The following is a 16,989-nucleotide window of genomic DNA, read 5'->3' as shown; positions in this document are numbered from 1 at the left end:
TAATAGACAGAAGAATGAAAAAGAAAATTGAGAATGTGTTGGATGGCGTTGTGTTTGGCCTTAGAAAAAGTAAAGGCACGAGAGAGGCAATTCTGACTTTGCGGTTGATAATGCAAGAAAGACTAAAGAAAAATCAAGACACGTTAATTTGTTTTTTCGACTTGGAAAAAGCGTTCGACAGTGTAAAATGCTGTAAGATGTTAGAAATGCTGAGAAAAACTGTGGTAAATTATAGGGAGAGACAGATAATATACAATACGTACAAGAGCCAAGAGGGAATAATAAGAGTGGAACACCAAGAACGAACGGAATAAAAAGGGTGTAAAACAGGGATGTAGTCTTTCGCCTCTACTGTTCAATGTAGACATCGAGGAAGCAATGACGGAAACTAAAGGAAGTTTCAACAGTGAAATTAGAATAGAAGTTGAACGGATATCAATGATAAGATGGCACTGCTATCACTAGTGAAAGTGAAGAATAATTACATGATTTGCTGAATAGAATGAACAGTGTAATGAGTACAGAATATGGATTGAAAGTAAATCGAAGATAGACGAAAATAATGAGAAGTATCAGAAACGAGAACAGCAAGAAACGTAACATCAGCATTGCTGGTCACGAATTAGATGAATTTAAGTAATTCTGCTACCTAGGCATTAAAATAATCAATGACGCACGGAATAAGGAGAATCGAAGCATTTGACATGTGGTACTGGAACAGAAGAGAATCGAAGCATTTGAGATGTGGTGCTACAGACGAACGTTGAAAATTAGATGGACTGATAAGGCAACGAATGGGGAGGTTCTGCGCAGAATCGGAGAGGAAAGAAACGTGAGGAAAACCCCGATAAGGAGAAGAGACAGGATGGTAGGACATCGTTAAGACAGGAGGGAATGACTTAGATGTTACTAGAGGGAGCTGGAGAGGGCCCTCAGAAGAATTATGACCCCGAAAAAATTACAGAAGTTTCACGCAGTAGAGATCATATGGTAAAACGGGTGAAACTGATGAACATATAGCTGAATGCAAGCTCGTTAACCCGTTAACCCACTAAAGCTGTATTTATTAAAGTCTTTGCACCGGTTTCGCAACATTTTTAATTACATCTTTTGGTGAATCTCTGTATAGAAATTATCATTACAATTATAACAGCGAATAAATAGACACGTGATAGGAATGAAATAATTATGGACGGACTAATTTAAAAAACAGGACATGCATTAACCAGAGTAATAATCTACTTAATATTGAATAAAGGGGTTGCATTGTGAGCCTCTGTCATTGGTATGAAAATTTACTGGCGTGTTGCGCATTTACATTGCAGTTACATGTAATCATTGCACTTTACGACTGGCAGTGTGTAATGGTCGACGCCTAGCCTCTATGTCCTGAGCAATTATGAATGTTAAAACATAGGTGACCACCTTTGTTGAATGTGTCGTACAGACAGGAGATCCCACAGGGTGATAGAAATGACATGCTTTGTTGTAGGTTTCTACGACTTATTCACCCGGAAATTAATTAAACTTACCTTAAAACCAGCAAGTGAATATCAAAAGTGCTAATGTCGTTTACGAAAAGAACATCACTCCTATAGTTAGTAAATGTTTCGTCCTGTTCACGTGAATGGCCCTATAATAAAACTTTTTTTGTGAAATGGCATCTATTGCGGATAATGTTCTATTAGACACGTGGAGCAGGATTAATCTCTGAACTAGCGAATAAATGCAGAAATGAACGTACTGATATCCGGTTCTGTGGCGAAAGCCTATTACATCAGCTTAATTAATAAAAATGGTTGCGACGGCTGTCCCAGAATATTAATATGCAGACCATGTCAAACTGGCGATCTGTCATGAGGGCGCAGAGTCGTGTACCTCTCGCAATAGTTGAGCAGACTGAGCAGCGGTTTCGCTGAAGGGTTGCGACGGAAATGCGAAGCATTAAACCTAGATTCCAGTAATACATGACCGATTAAATTAACTAAGAAAACTAAATACAGTGTAATTAGAGTAACTAAATCTGCGCTGCAGCTGATAACCAAATTGGCTGAAAGTAACTTGCTGTGAACTATTAATATGCTTTTTACATTGAAATTACAACTGCCATTATTTTTATAATGAACATGAGTGTTATTGTAAAAGCAATTCAATGGAAATTATAATACTGCTTGAAAGTTCTGTAAACCATGTGTGAGTATTTTAGCTGCGGTTGACCTTGGTTTAAAATTTTGTTTAATATAATGATAATAATAAATACTCTACACATTACTTCATACAGCGCTTTATCATAAAAGTCAAGGGAACAACATGGGCCATGGGATTAGTTTAAGAATCGTAATAGTGAATGCTAAGAAAGCCAAGAAACTCTGAGATCGTTATAACTGACACAATACGAAACCGAAGTGTTCACTCCCCGTATCAGCATTTCACTTAGCACTACAGATGGAAAGGTGTGGGTATGTGAGTGTGTAAAATAGAGAGATGTGAGTGTTTTCAGTCGTTTGAACGTACGTTCGGGAAGTCAGTCGTTCCGTTTACTTTTTGTAATTGAGACGTCGTTCATTTTCTGTCTTGCCTTACTTCCCGTAGTTGTCGGTTTTGCCTGTGGACAGACGAATGGTGTCGACATTGCTGTCGATAACAGGTATGGTCAAACAAGAAGTGTGTGCCTTCACCAGACTGGAATGTTACCAGTCAGGTTGTGAGCCCACGTGGGCAGGGTCTCAACGAGCACTATCGAAACGTATATTGCCCTAAACGTAGACGGTGGTTGACAGACTAGAGACTCAATTAGCACGTTACATTATTCTCCGAAAATTAATAGTGAAATGGGGAAACAGATATACGCCGATTGGCTAAAACATTGTGATTGTTCACCGCGAAATTTTTATGTGACCTTGTGGCGTTACAGACTTGCGAAGGCCGCTGTGGCCGAGCGGTCCTAGGCACTTCAGTCCAGAACCGCGCTTCTGCTACGGTCGCAGGTTCGAATATTGCCTCGGGCATGGCTGTATGTGATGTACTTCGGTCAATTAGGTTCAAGTACTAAGTCTAGTGGACTGAAGACCTCAAATTTAAGTCCCATAGTGCTTAGAGCCATTTGAGCCAGACTTGTGAAGCGATAAGGAAAGAATGTAGATGGGGCAGTGACAAAGAGGGTGGCATCCACGTGTTTCGGCAACAACTGCAGACCAGATTTTGGACAAAGGCTGCTCTTCCGTAGCCACCTACGTGACAAGAGGCGGCCACCTGTTACAGAATAGCTGGTCAGAGCGATTGTAAATACACGCCGCTCAGCCACTGACAGCACTAGCACTTTGGTGTGCTTCTCGGACTACAGCCGATATCATGACAGTTCCCACACCAGCGGTCTGTTCGTTGTAGCGCCGAGCAGCTTCAGCCTCACCAAGCAGCGTCATCACTTACCTGCTGACCAACGACCTGCCGCCACACTAATTGCTCTGAGTCTCGAGCCAGTGCAACCAAGTGATGGCCACGTTTCGGGTGTCTTTGTATAGCATTCTGAGTAGTTCCAAGAATCTTCGTTTCGGCGAAGGGCCTCTGCACGCCTTACGTGATGTTGAAAACTACCTTCAGCGTAAGCTTGCTAACTGCTGGATGGCGTCTTCCTTGATTCAGCACCTCGCCGGCCGCTCATCTTTTGCTGAGGTGACAACCCACTGCCTGACGTTCACACCCAATGCGGTTGGGTCAAGCACGTTTTGAGGAGTTACGCCGAAGTAGCACTCCGCTGCTTGGATGATCACACAAGCTGCTGGAACGCCGAAAGCCTGTTCTATGAAAGTTGTGCTGAATGAAGAACGATTATACTGAATGAGCTTCCCTGACTACGATAACAGCGGAACTGGTAGAACATAGCCACGCCACTCTGAGCAGATGCGATGTCCTGGCTAATAGCAATGACAGCATCGCCGATGGCATTACACTAGCTACGTTCGTGGCAGCAAAAGGGGAAACATGCTGACAAAATGGCAGATTGTTACGACACAGCACTTAGGAACGAGCAACTCGGATATGGTGAACCTAGTCGTGTTTTCCTGTGCTTCTGTGTTGAGCATCTACGGAAAATGATTGTGCCTATGTAAACACCAATAACGCTATTAGCTCATTCCTATAAGTACGATGCTGGTCGCTGATGGCACAGCTCCATAGAATCGACTAGTCTAGAATACAGCAGATTAATGGAAGACCGTGAAATGCAATTTATGTTACAAGGTATCCCGAGCAGCCGGACGCGGTAGCCGAGCGGTTCTAGGTGCTTCAGTCCGGAACCGCTCGACTGTTAAGGTCGCCGGTTCGAATCCTGCCTTGGGCATGGATGTGTGTGATGTCCTTAGATTAGTTAGGTTTAAGTAGTTCTAAGTTCTAGGGGCCTGATGACCTCAGATGTTAAGTCCCATAGTGCTCAAAGCCATTTGAACCATTTTGTATCCTGAACAAGGTACGAGGGGCGTTCAGTAAGTAATGCAATGGCTTTTTTTCTGAAAGCAACTTGGATTTGTTCTGGCTTCCAATACACATTTTATTCTCCAGTCTTGTTGTTCCAAAACCCTATTTTCCAACATAATCTCCGTTCATGCAACGGCCTTACGCCACCATACACGGAGGGCCCATATTTTCGCAGGCTACTGTTCTACTGATCGCCATCGGAACCAAAGCCTTGCGGCTTCTATAACTTCCCCATCATCAAGGTACTGCTCCCGCAAAGTAATTCCTTCTCTGGGCTAAACAGATGGAATCTCCGGGCTGTAAAGTAAATGAGGAAGAACACCCAAATGAATTTAATGAAATTTAACACCTGCAGCCGTCGATTGGATAATATTTATTACTTAGCTACCAGTTTCGGTGATTCAGTACACCATCTTCAGGCCTTAACCGACGCTGAGGGGTGAACTCTAATCGTATACTGGTAGTTGACGGTTGTAGACACAGCATCGCTGTTGCAGTTGTCTAAGGAAGCTTGTTCTTAGATGTTGGTCACTGACAGTTTCATGTATACAATTGGAGTTCACCCCCTCAGCCTGAGACCTGAGATGGTGTACTGAATCACCAAAACTAGTAGCTATATAATTAATGACATCGAAAGGACTGCTGCATCTGTTCCATTTTATTATGTCCCTCAAAGCTTCTATCAGAAGGATGGTCGAGGAAAAACAGTCCACTGAAGTACAGGCTTGTGTGAGGCGATGCATCGTCATGGAGAAAGAGAAGTTCGTTTGCATCCGTCGATCATCTCGAATGAGAGTGTCCGCACCCTCCGGCACTGTAGGAGTCTCCGCCACGTGCGACCGGCCGGCACGCCGGAGAGCGTACAGGTATGTGCGACCGTGCTGCAACGACAGACGCCTCGCCCAACGACTCACAGTGCTTTTTTTCACTGCCACGTCTCCGTAGACATTCTGCATGCAGCTGTGAACATGTAGGATGCTCTTGTTTTCCACCAAAGGAAAGTCAGTGAGAGCTCTCCGCGTGAAACGCGGTTCCGTTACAGATGCCATTTTAATGGCTGCGCGTAGTGCCGACACGAATAGGGACTAGGTGAAACAACTGAAGCTGAAGCGAAAACATTCCGCGATGTACTACAACAAATTCTCCGTATTCTTAATCGGAATCTCCCGAGAAAAAAAGCATTACAATTCCTATTGTATGCTCGTCGTACAAAGATGATTTTAGAATGTTATTAAGATAAAACACAGTGCAGGTTGCATTATAGTACGGTCAAACTTTCTGGTTTTCATTCTTGATGCTTGGTCATTAGGAATAAACCTATGAGAAATATCAAAAAGCGCACACTGTTCCACCAACATGACTGTCTATTTAAAATTTCCACGCGATAACTTTCTATAGCCTACTGTTCGTATGTACAAATAGAATTTGAGGCTCGACTTTAAATCCTTATGATTCTGGTGGAAACTTTCGTAAGTCCTGTCAGTAGCACAACATCCAAATGTCGGGAAATAACATTTTACCAAGATTGGTAAGGACCTACTGTAATTCATGGGTGCATCAGTGTATACGGGAAACGACCTTTGCTCGATGACGCCTGTAGTAAAAATAAAACGGCCCTTTTAACTTTCATACTGATTTGTCGACTGACTGCCACAACAACTGTGGATTACCTCTTTTGTGCGTTTAAATAACAGTGAATAATGCTTGAATGTCGTTGTCAATAATATCACACTTAATAAAACCTCCTGCCAGCCACTGCTTCGCCAAAATAGTTCGGTGTTAACAAATGCTTTCACCAAACCAATGTGTGGCAAGTCTTACATGTTTTCTTGCTTATGAAAAATAGTTTATTTCCACAAAGATACTCACATCGATATTTACATGAAACAGGTACAAATATCAAATACAATACTTTTCATACATCTATTTACATCAATAAGTTACTCGTCCGTTTTAACTGAATGGTCATGTATTATTTCAGCTATATTTTATATGTAAAAGTGGAGATCAGATGGAAATGGTAGCATAAAGAGTTTGTCATAAAGTTATGATCGCAATGCAGGAAATCATGTCTGTCAGCTATTTTTCATTACCATATGTTTCCATGAGATAGTGGAAACAGACATGTATTTACGGAAGGTAGGGTCTGTTTGGATATTTTGCTATTCTGAATAACCATCTCTATCCTTAATATCTTTTGCTGATGCCTATCCCTGGTTAATGGCCGTACGTTATGTTCAGTTTAAACACCCACTGATGCGACGAAAGTAATGGCTGCCACCAGAAAGATGTAACTACCGCCTCACGTGAGAGGGGCAACGACGTTGCCGCAGTGGATTCACCGGTTCCTGTCAGATCGAGGAAATTAAGCGCTGTCGGGCGTGGCCGGAACTTGGATGGGCGACCATCCAGCCGCCATGCGCTGTTGCCACTTTTCGGGGTGGACTCAGCCTCGTGATGCCAACTGCGGAGCGACCCAACCGAATAGTAGCGGCTCCGGTCAAAGAAAACCATCGTAACGACCGGGAGAGCGGTGTGCTGACCACACGCCCCTCCTATCCGCATCCCAAACTGAGGATGACATGGCGGTTGGATGGTCCCGATATGCCAATTGTGGCCTGAAGACAGAGTGCCCTGCCTCACGTGAGAGCTACCTTCTTCCAGAAGCTGTCTATCGCGGTAGACTGTACGGCGTCCAACGCTCTGCGGTCCACAGGGAGGTGGTAGGTTGGAGACGAATTCTCACTGCAAACTCTCAAAATCAAAAAGAAATCACACTTCTTACAAACTGGTGTTCTAGAGATTAATGTGATGACATGAACATTTCAGGTAAGTTGTAGAGATGGGATTTCATTGGGTTATATATTAAACACACTGTTTTTCGAAACAGTGTGATTTGACCTATAAAAAATCTACTCACCAAGCGGCGACAGGAGAAAATGCATATAAAAGTTGTGGAAATGTGCAAGCATCCTGAGCAGTTCTTCTGGCAGAAGGACTGAAACCGAAAGAAGAGGGATGAAAGAAAAGGCTACCGAGTTCTAGGAAACTGGGAGTTTTCGTGTGCAACAATGGACACTGGCTACTGTAGATCACAACTCTGTCATTCTCTGATAACGACTGATCTCTTCTTGTACTTTCGATATGTTGATTCTTCGTATCGATAAAGTTCACTTCTTTCGCATCAGTCTTCTGATGAAGTTGAAATTGTCAAAATTTTGCTTCTTGCATCTTCTTTCTCTTCTGTCTCCTCGTCTTCAGCGATGAATTTCGAAAATCATGGTCTCACCTCAAATTTTGTGATCTCACTGCAACAGTGCTGATATAATTTCCTGGCAACTTCGACTCTGCACTCGCCTCTGCAAGCTTAAACGGGTTTTGCTGTGTCAGTATTATAATTACCTCTCCACGTAGCATCTTCTGATTATTATAACGGAAAAATTACCACCTTTCGCGAAGTTAGCACTGTTTAGTACTAACTAAAAGAGGAGCCCATTCTGTCCTTCCTTACATAGCCGCGTTCAAGCTTCAACTAAATTCGCATAAATATATGGTGTTCTCTTTTGCACATTACACCGTTACTACTAAAAATGCATCTACTTTTCACAAAAAACGACAGATTTTTTTTTACTGGCACATACCTTCCGTCCAACGTTGCACATCCCCCTCCCGGTATCAGCTATCCATCAGCAGTTGTCACTTCCCTTTTAACAGTTATTTTCTAGATAACATTTCTCCTATCGGCCGAAAATAGTTTCGTTCTCATGCACATTACATAGAAATCGTACAGAACACGAGACACAAACATTTATGTTACATAGAACACGACAGCATAGCGACGGAATACATAGGAAACTTCACGTTTTATATATTACATAAAATTATAATTTCATGTACTGTTTATCATTGAAACTCTTTCGTTGTCATAAGAGAGCTGAGAATAACTCCTGTGATCGTTGCATAACGCACCTTCGGGTTCCGGAATTGCGGGAGACAAGGGAAGACGCCCAAATACAGACTGAGACGAGGATTTTTCCATTCTCTAATAAATTTACACCAAGTAATACAATATATTTGTACCCTTCACTGTGACCTGTTAACTGTATAATGTACTAAAACAAATCCTGCTCGCCATCACTCTAATACTGAATCTGCATGTAATGAAATGAAACGACCGTATGGCATAACGCCTCCATTAGCGTTGTTCGGCCTGCTATCACTCCATCTGAAGCCACATTTGCGCATATTTGGGTTGAAGATGAGATCAAATGTTTAGGACAACACAAACGTCCAATCCCCGAGCGAAGAAAATTTCCGACCGTTCAGGTTATCGAGCCCAAGAGACGGCAATCGAACGAAAGCTACGCTAAGCGCTACACACGAGCTGTGGATTGTATGTGATGAATGTATATCTAAAATTCTGATCCTTTCGCGATAGTTTCTGACATTTCATCACTTGTTGTACTGATGTCACCATGTCACTCATTAAATGAGTTTTATACTATTCAAGACGGGTTGAAAGAAATTCCAAACCCATAGCGCGTCTGGCTTGGCAGCTGTATTCGGATGTTGTTACTGCGGAGGTCGTCCGCGAAACGCGTTAGATGTCGCATCGCGTTACGTCACGCTTCCTGTTTACAATTCTGACAGTATTTCGTAATAGAACGCCACCCGTGACAGACACATGCAATTTCCGGCTTCCGCGTGTTTCGCTCCTCCCCTGGACCGTTCTCTCCGCTATCCCTTACACTCCACCTCCCGCGCCATCCACCCCCCCCCCCTCTCTCTCTCTCTCACTCTGTGTGTGTGTGTGTGTGTGTGTGTGTGTGTGTGTGTGCGTCAGGCTGCCCGAGGCACGGTCATTACTTACGGCTCCACCACAGAGGCTATTGTTCGCCGGCACTTCAGTGAGCGCGATGTACGCCGCGTGTCGCCGAAGTGCAAGGGCGCAGTTTATTATGCGTCCTTTCTTCCCCGCGCCAGGAAATACGGTGCACGGGGTTCCCAAACAGCTGACGCTTCGCCAAGAGACCCGACGCCTCTTGTGGCTCAGCGTTCTAGTCTCCCAGAAGGTACCAGACACTGTCGGCTTCCTGTCAGTTCACTATAAACGAATGAATCCACACCATATCTCCCTAGTTACGGGAAGGTTTCGAATCTGACGACACCTCAGTCTGTTGCTGTTCCACGCCGCCACCTAAATATATAAGTTGTCCTCTCCTCAGTTTAAAAGCGTCATAATTGCCCGAAACTATAGTAATAATTAACTACATGAAAAATGTCTAAGATAGTAATTATTTATGTATGACAGACCTCAGGAGAGGACTTAAACACTACTTCCAAGTAATATCACTTCAGAGAAATATCACTTCAGAGAAATACTTCACTTCAAAATCTCTTTCCAAAGTAAACATGTGATGCAACTGACATAAGAGCTCTACAGCAACAAACTGGAGCAACTCAACACCATCATAAATTGCATCATAAAAAAGTACTTGTGTATCCCATTTTATCTTTATTTCATTGATGTTCTTATTGTTGTCTTCAGTCCTAAGGCTGGTTTGATGCAGCTCTCGATGCTACTCTATCCTGTGCAAGCTTCTTCATCTCCCAGTACCTACTACAACCTACATCCTTATGAATCTGCTTAGTATATTCATCTCTTGGTCTCTCTCTACGATTTTTACCCTCCACGCTGCCCTCCAATTGGTGACACCTTGATGCCTCAGAACATGTCCTACCAACCGATCCCTTCGTCTAGTCAAGTTGTGCCACAAATTCGTCTTCTCCCAAATACTGTTCAATACCTCCTCATTAGTTATGCAATCTACCCATCTAATCTTCAACATTCTTCTGTAGCACCACATTTCAAAAGCTTCTATTCTCTTCTTGTCGAAACTACTTATCTTCCATGTTTCACGTCCAAGCATGGCTGCACTCCATACAAATACTTTCAGAAATGACTTCCTTACATTTAAATCTATACTCGATGTTAACAAATTTCTCTTCTTCAGAAACGCTTTCCTTGCCATTGATAGTCTACATTTTATATTCTCTCTACTTTAACCATTATCAGTTATTTTGCTCCCCAAATAGCAAAACTCCTTTACTACTTTAAGTGTCTCATTTCCTAATCTAATTTCCTCAGCATCACCCGACTTAATTCAACTACATTCCATTATCCTCGATTTGCTTTTGTTGATGTTCATCTTATATCCTCCTTTCAAGACACTGTCCATTCCGTTCAACTGCTCTTCCAAGCCCTTTTGCTCTCTCTGACAGAATTACAATGTCATCGGCAAACCTCAAACTTTTTATTTCTTCTCCATGGATTTTAATACCTACTCCGCACTTTTCTTTTGTTTCCTTTACTGCTTGCTCAATATACACATTGAATAACATTAGGGAGAGGCTACAACCCTGTCTCACTCCCTTCCCAACCACTGCTTCCCTTTCATGTCCCTCGACTCTTATAATTGCCATCTGGTTTCTTTACTTTATTTCATACGGAACTATAACTGAGAAAACATGTGTGTAAACTATCCAATCGCGTAAATAGTGGGTATGCTGTTTCTCTGAGTTACTAAGCTACGATTTGTTCGTAGCTTTTAATGGGGTGTGTTTCCTTTCCTGTCTTCCTACACTCCATTTCCTGTAGCTTGCTGTTCTACAGTTAAATCACGAAAAGTGCCGGGTTTATTGCTGACAGCAGATATGGTCACCCTATAAATGTGCACCTGTTCAACTCTGTAATGTTATCAGCCGTTGTCTTTATTAACCCCAGCACATGTGAACTATATTAATTCACTGAACCTTGATAATTCATGAGATACATACAAGGGCCGTTTTTTTCCAACCTCCGATCACTTACTATAGAAGCCACGCGAGCGACAGTAAGTGGACATGAACTGTAGGCTACTGCGCAACTCTCGCGCTACACACTCCGTTATTGCCGACCTCAAGGCATCAGACTGCGTTGCTTCCATCAAGTGTGAACTATGAAGTGTAATTCGGTTTCTGAAAGCAAAAGGCAGCAGAAGTTCATCGGAGAATGAGCGGTGATAACCCCATGACTGATGGTGTTGTGCATGAATGGTGCCCAATGTTTAAAGATTATCGAAATGACGTGCATGATGAAGGGGGCCAAGGACGTAAGTCTGTCGTTACAGTCGACCCTGTTGAACGAGCTGACACAATGGTTACAGAAAATCGTAGGTTCACCATAACTGCTTTGTCTATGGAAATTCCGGAAGTTTCAAGATCTGTCGTACACTATGTCTTACGGACCATTTAAACTACAAAAACTCTGTGCTCGTTGGGTTCCAAAAATGTTGACGGTTGCCCACAAAAGTCACCGAATGGCGTCAGCTTTGAATTTCCTTGACCGTTATCACGATCAAGGAGAGAACTTTTTGAAATCAATTGTTACTGGAGATGATGCTTCGATCCAATATGACACACGGGAAACAAAACGAAAACCGCAACAATGGATGCATCCAAATTCACCAAACAAACTAAAATAACTCAAACATTCAACATCAGAAAGGTTATGGCTTCTGTGTTTTGGGACCAAAAGGGGTGTTGCTTGTAGAGTTTATGCAGTCCAGAACAACTATCAGTGCAGCTGTTTATTGTGAAACATTACGACGTTTCTGGAGTGCCATTCAAAATAAACGAAGACGAATGCTGACTTCAGGAACTGTGTTCATCCATGACAACACTCGTCCATACACTGCTGGCACAACCCAACTGCTCCTTGAACAATTTCAGTGGGACATTTCCGATCATCCGCCGTACAGTCCTGACCTGGCACCCTGTAATTTTCGCCTTTTTCCGTAACTGAAGACGTGGCTAGCAGGGCAGCACTTTCAACAAACGAAGATCTTCAAAATAACGTCAATGCCCATTAAATATCATTGGCGGCAACATTTTTTTAAGAGGGTATTGCAAAGTTTGTCCACAGGTACGATAAATGTCTCCATTTTCTCGTGATTATGTTGAAAAGTAACCATAAATGTACAAAACATTTGGTAATAAAATAAATATTTTCGATGAACTTGACTTTTATTTATAGCCTATCGGATGTTGGAAATAAAACGGCCCTCGTAATTCGCTATAGCAGGGGACATTATGCTAATATAGCGCAACACCACCATTAGCCGTAATAATGACCTCAAGTCAAGCATGAAGAGCCCAAAGGTTTATTCAGATATTACATATGCGGCTGAAGCCAATTGCGGTTCATGAGGTCACATACAGTTACTGCGCTGCTGAGTCACGTTAATGTGACCGGCTGGCCGGAGTGTCCGAGCGGTTCTAGGCACTACAGTCTAGAACCGCGCGACCACTGGGGTCGCAGATTCGAATCCTGCCTCGGGCGTGGATGTGTGTGATGTCCTTAGGTTAGCTAGGTTTAAGTAGTTCTACGGTTTAGGGGACTGATGACCTGAGATGTTAAGTCTCATAGTGCTCAGAGCCATTTGAACCTTTTAATGTGACCACCTGTCATAAGCCTGAACTTTTGCATCGTGGACCGCTGCGAGACCTGCAGGAAGAGAGTCAGTGGCGTTCTGGAAAATACCGACAAGGATATGGAGCCACGCCGACTCCAGCTGCCGTGGCCAGCTGCACTAGGTACAGCGACTGGACGTCCACTGAGGGGCGACAAGTGGTCTTTTCAAATGAATCATGTTTCTCGCTCCAAGGGACAAATGGCCTTGGCGAGGAAGCGTGAAACATCTGAAACGTATCCCTGCAACAACGTTATTGTCGGGGAATATTTTCGTGACAGCCCATGAGTGATCTGGTCATTCTAAAAAGCACAATGGATCAACGCAAGTGTGCATCTATTCTTGGGTGCCATGTCCACTCCTACATTCATTTTATTTTTTCCTCAGCATGACAGCATCTACCAGCAGGACAATGTAATATGTCACATAGCTCGCAACACACATGATGGTATGGAAGAACATAAGGACGAGTTTACCAAACACCCCTGACCTCCGAGCTTTCGGATTCAAATATATTCAAAAATCTGTGGAACCACGTCGATCGGAATGTGTGAGCCATGGATACTCAATGGAGAAACCAAGTGCAGCTCGCCACGCAGTCAGCATGGGTCCATATCCCTGTCGCTATAAAGCTGGGTTAATTTTGTGCGTAAGTGCCACAATTACACATTAAACTGCCAATTTAATTTTGACATTTCGGCTGAGCAATTTAGCATATTCGTGAAATGACAGAGCTCCCCATAAGAGCATGAAAATTAGAAGACAGCAGGGTCGTGTAGTGGCTTATCAAATGAAAAATATTAGGGGTGACCAAATTAAGCATTAAGTTTTGGGTGGTGCGCCTCGCAGACACATACTGATAATGAAATTCATCGACCTATGAAAGGAAACAAAGGGTCTCTGTAATAATCTACTTTATTACTAAAAGACGTCGAACTGTTTTAGTCATTCAATCAAGAATACAGTCATTTATCAAGTGGACAGGAGACTGGAAAAGGTGGGTAGATTCGGGATATAAAATGGTTCAAATGGCTCTGAGCACTATGGGACTTAAAATCTGAGGTCATCAGTCCCCTAGAACGTAGAACTACTGAAACCTAACTAACCTAAGGACATCCGCCCGAGGAAGGATTCGAACCTGCAACCGTAGCGGTAGCGCCGTTCCAGACTGAAGCTCCTAGAACCACTCGGCCACTCCGGCCGGCGATGCGGGTAGAAACGACATAAAAAAGTGTTGCCAATAAGGCCAATGATTGTGGAAAGAAGTTAATGAATTAAAGAAGTGTCCCGAAAAATTAGGAACAAACATCAGTACCTTGCGTAAGATTATGATGGGTTCATCTAGCTGGCTGTGATAATAAGAACAGCAAAACGAAAAACTGATGCGAAATAAACGATTTTTCAGCCTCCTCGCTCTGTGAATGAAAATACATCCCGTGATTACGACTCTAAATATGTACTACAGCAGAATATTGCCGCGGTAGTGGCTGAGTATTCTAAGACAGCACCAGCATTTGAGTTCTGCTCTCAGTCAGACACATCTCGCTCTTCACCTGTAAGACGTTCCTAGAAGAACTTGTCTCTACAGCACCCCCGAAGCAACTGTATTCTATGCCACCCTGAGTGTCCTTACTCTCCTCTACAAGCCTTAGCTGGTTCTGCCAGCGTCAATATGCCGCCGGACAACTGCGACAGACCTTATGAGTTATGACCAACGATAATTTAATACGATATTTCAGTGTCTCTGTTATTCCTATCTACGATGCAATGTTCCTTTGGACATGCAATCCTACGCAGACCAAGCGACTTTCAAGTAAAATGTCTCATCTAAACGGGAATATGAATAATGGTTGTCCGAATACAAGTTGTTGACACATTGTTGACGACGTATGGAAGTCTAAGTATAGCCGTGAGAAGTCTACGGACAGGCAGATTATAAAGCTACCGCTAGCGATAAGCGGAAAAACTAGGGTTTGAGCCCCAGTGAGGTACAAAATTTTCATTGTCGTCATTCCATTCTGCAGCTCATGGTTGTCAGTAAGGTAATTTAATAAACGTACAAATAAACATCCTACTTTTATTGATTTTGCCATGCTGAACCAATGATGCATTTTATTCTTTGGTGTGGGCAGGAAGGCAGAAAATGTCACACATTATGTAACATATTTCTATTAATGGCCAACGAGAAGGCATTCATGTGCTTACGTGTGGGACATTCCCCCTGCTAACAATTACTCTCAGCCAATCATAGAACTCCTTACTTAAATTTGACAAATATTCCAGCTCGCCTTCTGGCCATAACGCTCGATCCGTCCTTATTAAATTTGAACCGATAATCCAGATGACCTCCTGTAGGGATAACACAAGGTCTGTCCTTACTTAAATTTGAACAAATATTGTAGCTGACCTCCACTGAACGTACTGGCTGGTCCACCGTCGGAGCTATGTATTGTCTCCTGTCCTTCAGATTTATAAGTCTGATAAAATGGATTCTTTTTGCCTCATGCACATTGAAGCTTAACGTTAGGTTCTCTGCCCCCGCTAGCTGCTCCTGATCTGCTCGACGGCCAGACTCCTTTCCTCTGCATTTTACCTGCACAATACTCCACTCTGCCTTACAATAGAAATATCTTTACAACGCATGCGGTTCCCCCAAGTGATCATACGCTGTCGCCAGCCTGTTAAAGGCCACAAGACTGTCGTAATTACAAGGCTTCTTCAATATATCAAAACAAAAGGCATTAAAACCATAATGTGTGTAAGCTGATAGTTAATGAATAAATATTTGGGTGACGTAAAATCTCTACATATATCATTCAAACATGGCAAACAACATGACCGAAAATATAGAAGGCCATCGTTCATAGTTAAAAATACATTGTCCTTAAGGTGGAAAGTCGTGAATAAAAAGTTGAGTGAATGAAAACATCCCAAACCATGTTTCACCGCCTCACTCTGCACTTGCCGATGGTTGCTGCAGGTCTCATTGGTGGCTGCATGTTGTGCTGAATATTGTTGGTGCATCCTTGTTACATGGCACTGGTTGTCTCCACCACTCACCTTGTTATTCATTGGTCAGTCGCCTATGGACATTATGGTTTTAACTATGAAGGTTTGGCCTCCTATATTTTCCGACACATTATTTATCATGTTTTGGTGTTTATCTGCACCTCAACATGAAGCTATACATCACGAATCCAGTAGTGCCTTTACAGAATTGGTTCAAAATAGGGCAGTTTACGAAGTTCTTGCCAAAATTATTGCACTTCTAATTTAATTCTAGTTCTTGCCAAAAAATTAACTGTTACAGCTGAGGATGATCCTACCAAAGACTCGTTTGTGAAGAAATGTAATCAGTGCCAGCTGTTATTATTGCTTGCAATTTTCAGGCAGCGTTAGTGGTTTGACTTGATTGACTAGTGTGATATGCAAACTAGATTTTACAGAAGATCAAATGACAGTTCCTGGGAAAAGCTACCTCATAACACAATGTAAGTTCGCCAAAGCAGAGCCCTATATAATGTGATCCTAGGTACAGACACAAAGATTAACGAACGGACACTGCCTGTGCAGTTCAAACATTAAAATTCTGGAGCGACCAAGAACAAAATCGAACGGAACTTTTCAGCACAGTACACTTTTTCTACAGCTGCCGGAAAAACTCTTCAAGGTCATCCCATCTGCTACCTCCTCGACAATGGTTGCATTATCTGCCGTCACCTTCGACATTCCCAACGACCTTTCGCCAGAAACGAGAAAACCTCCAACTGAGGACATTGAAGATTTTACTGTGCCACGATTATTACTGCACAGTTTCCAGCGATATTATGCCAATCTTACAATTGTGGCCTCTATTACCCGTAGCTTGTTAAAATTTGCTGTGTCTGTATGATGGCTTTAGGGGAGTCCATTTCTCATTTGAGTGTGTAAGTACCCTGGAAAATGAACCACTGCCTGCTGTCTGTCGTGAAGACAGGTACACTGACGAACTAGTGTGAGTGTGTGT

General features: G+C 42.8%; 1 protein-coding gene across 1 annotated transcript in view; it reads left to right on the top strand.

Annotated features, from left to right (window-relative positions):
• Positions 1-16,989, top strand: part of LOC124622915 (protein O-mannosyl-transferase TMTC1-like) — a 675,090-nt gene that overhangs the window by 554,206 nt on the left and 103,895 nt on the right. The window lies entirely within an intron of this gene.

The sequence above is a fragment of the Schistocerca americana genome, chromosome 7 (assembly GCF_021461395.2).
Source record: "Schistocerca americana isolate TAMUIC-IGC-003095 chromosome 7, iqSchAmer2.1, whole genome shotgun sequence".
NCBI lineage: Eukaryota > Metazoa > Arthropoda > Insecta > Orthoptera > Acrididae > Schistocerca > Schistocerca americana.
The sequence above is the reverse complement of the archived record's forward strand: the minus strand, read 5'-3'. Positions and strand labels throughout refer to the sequence as shown.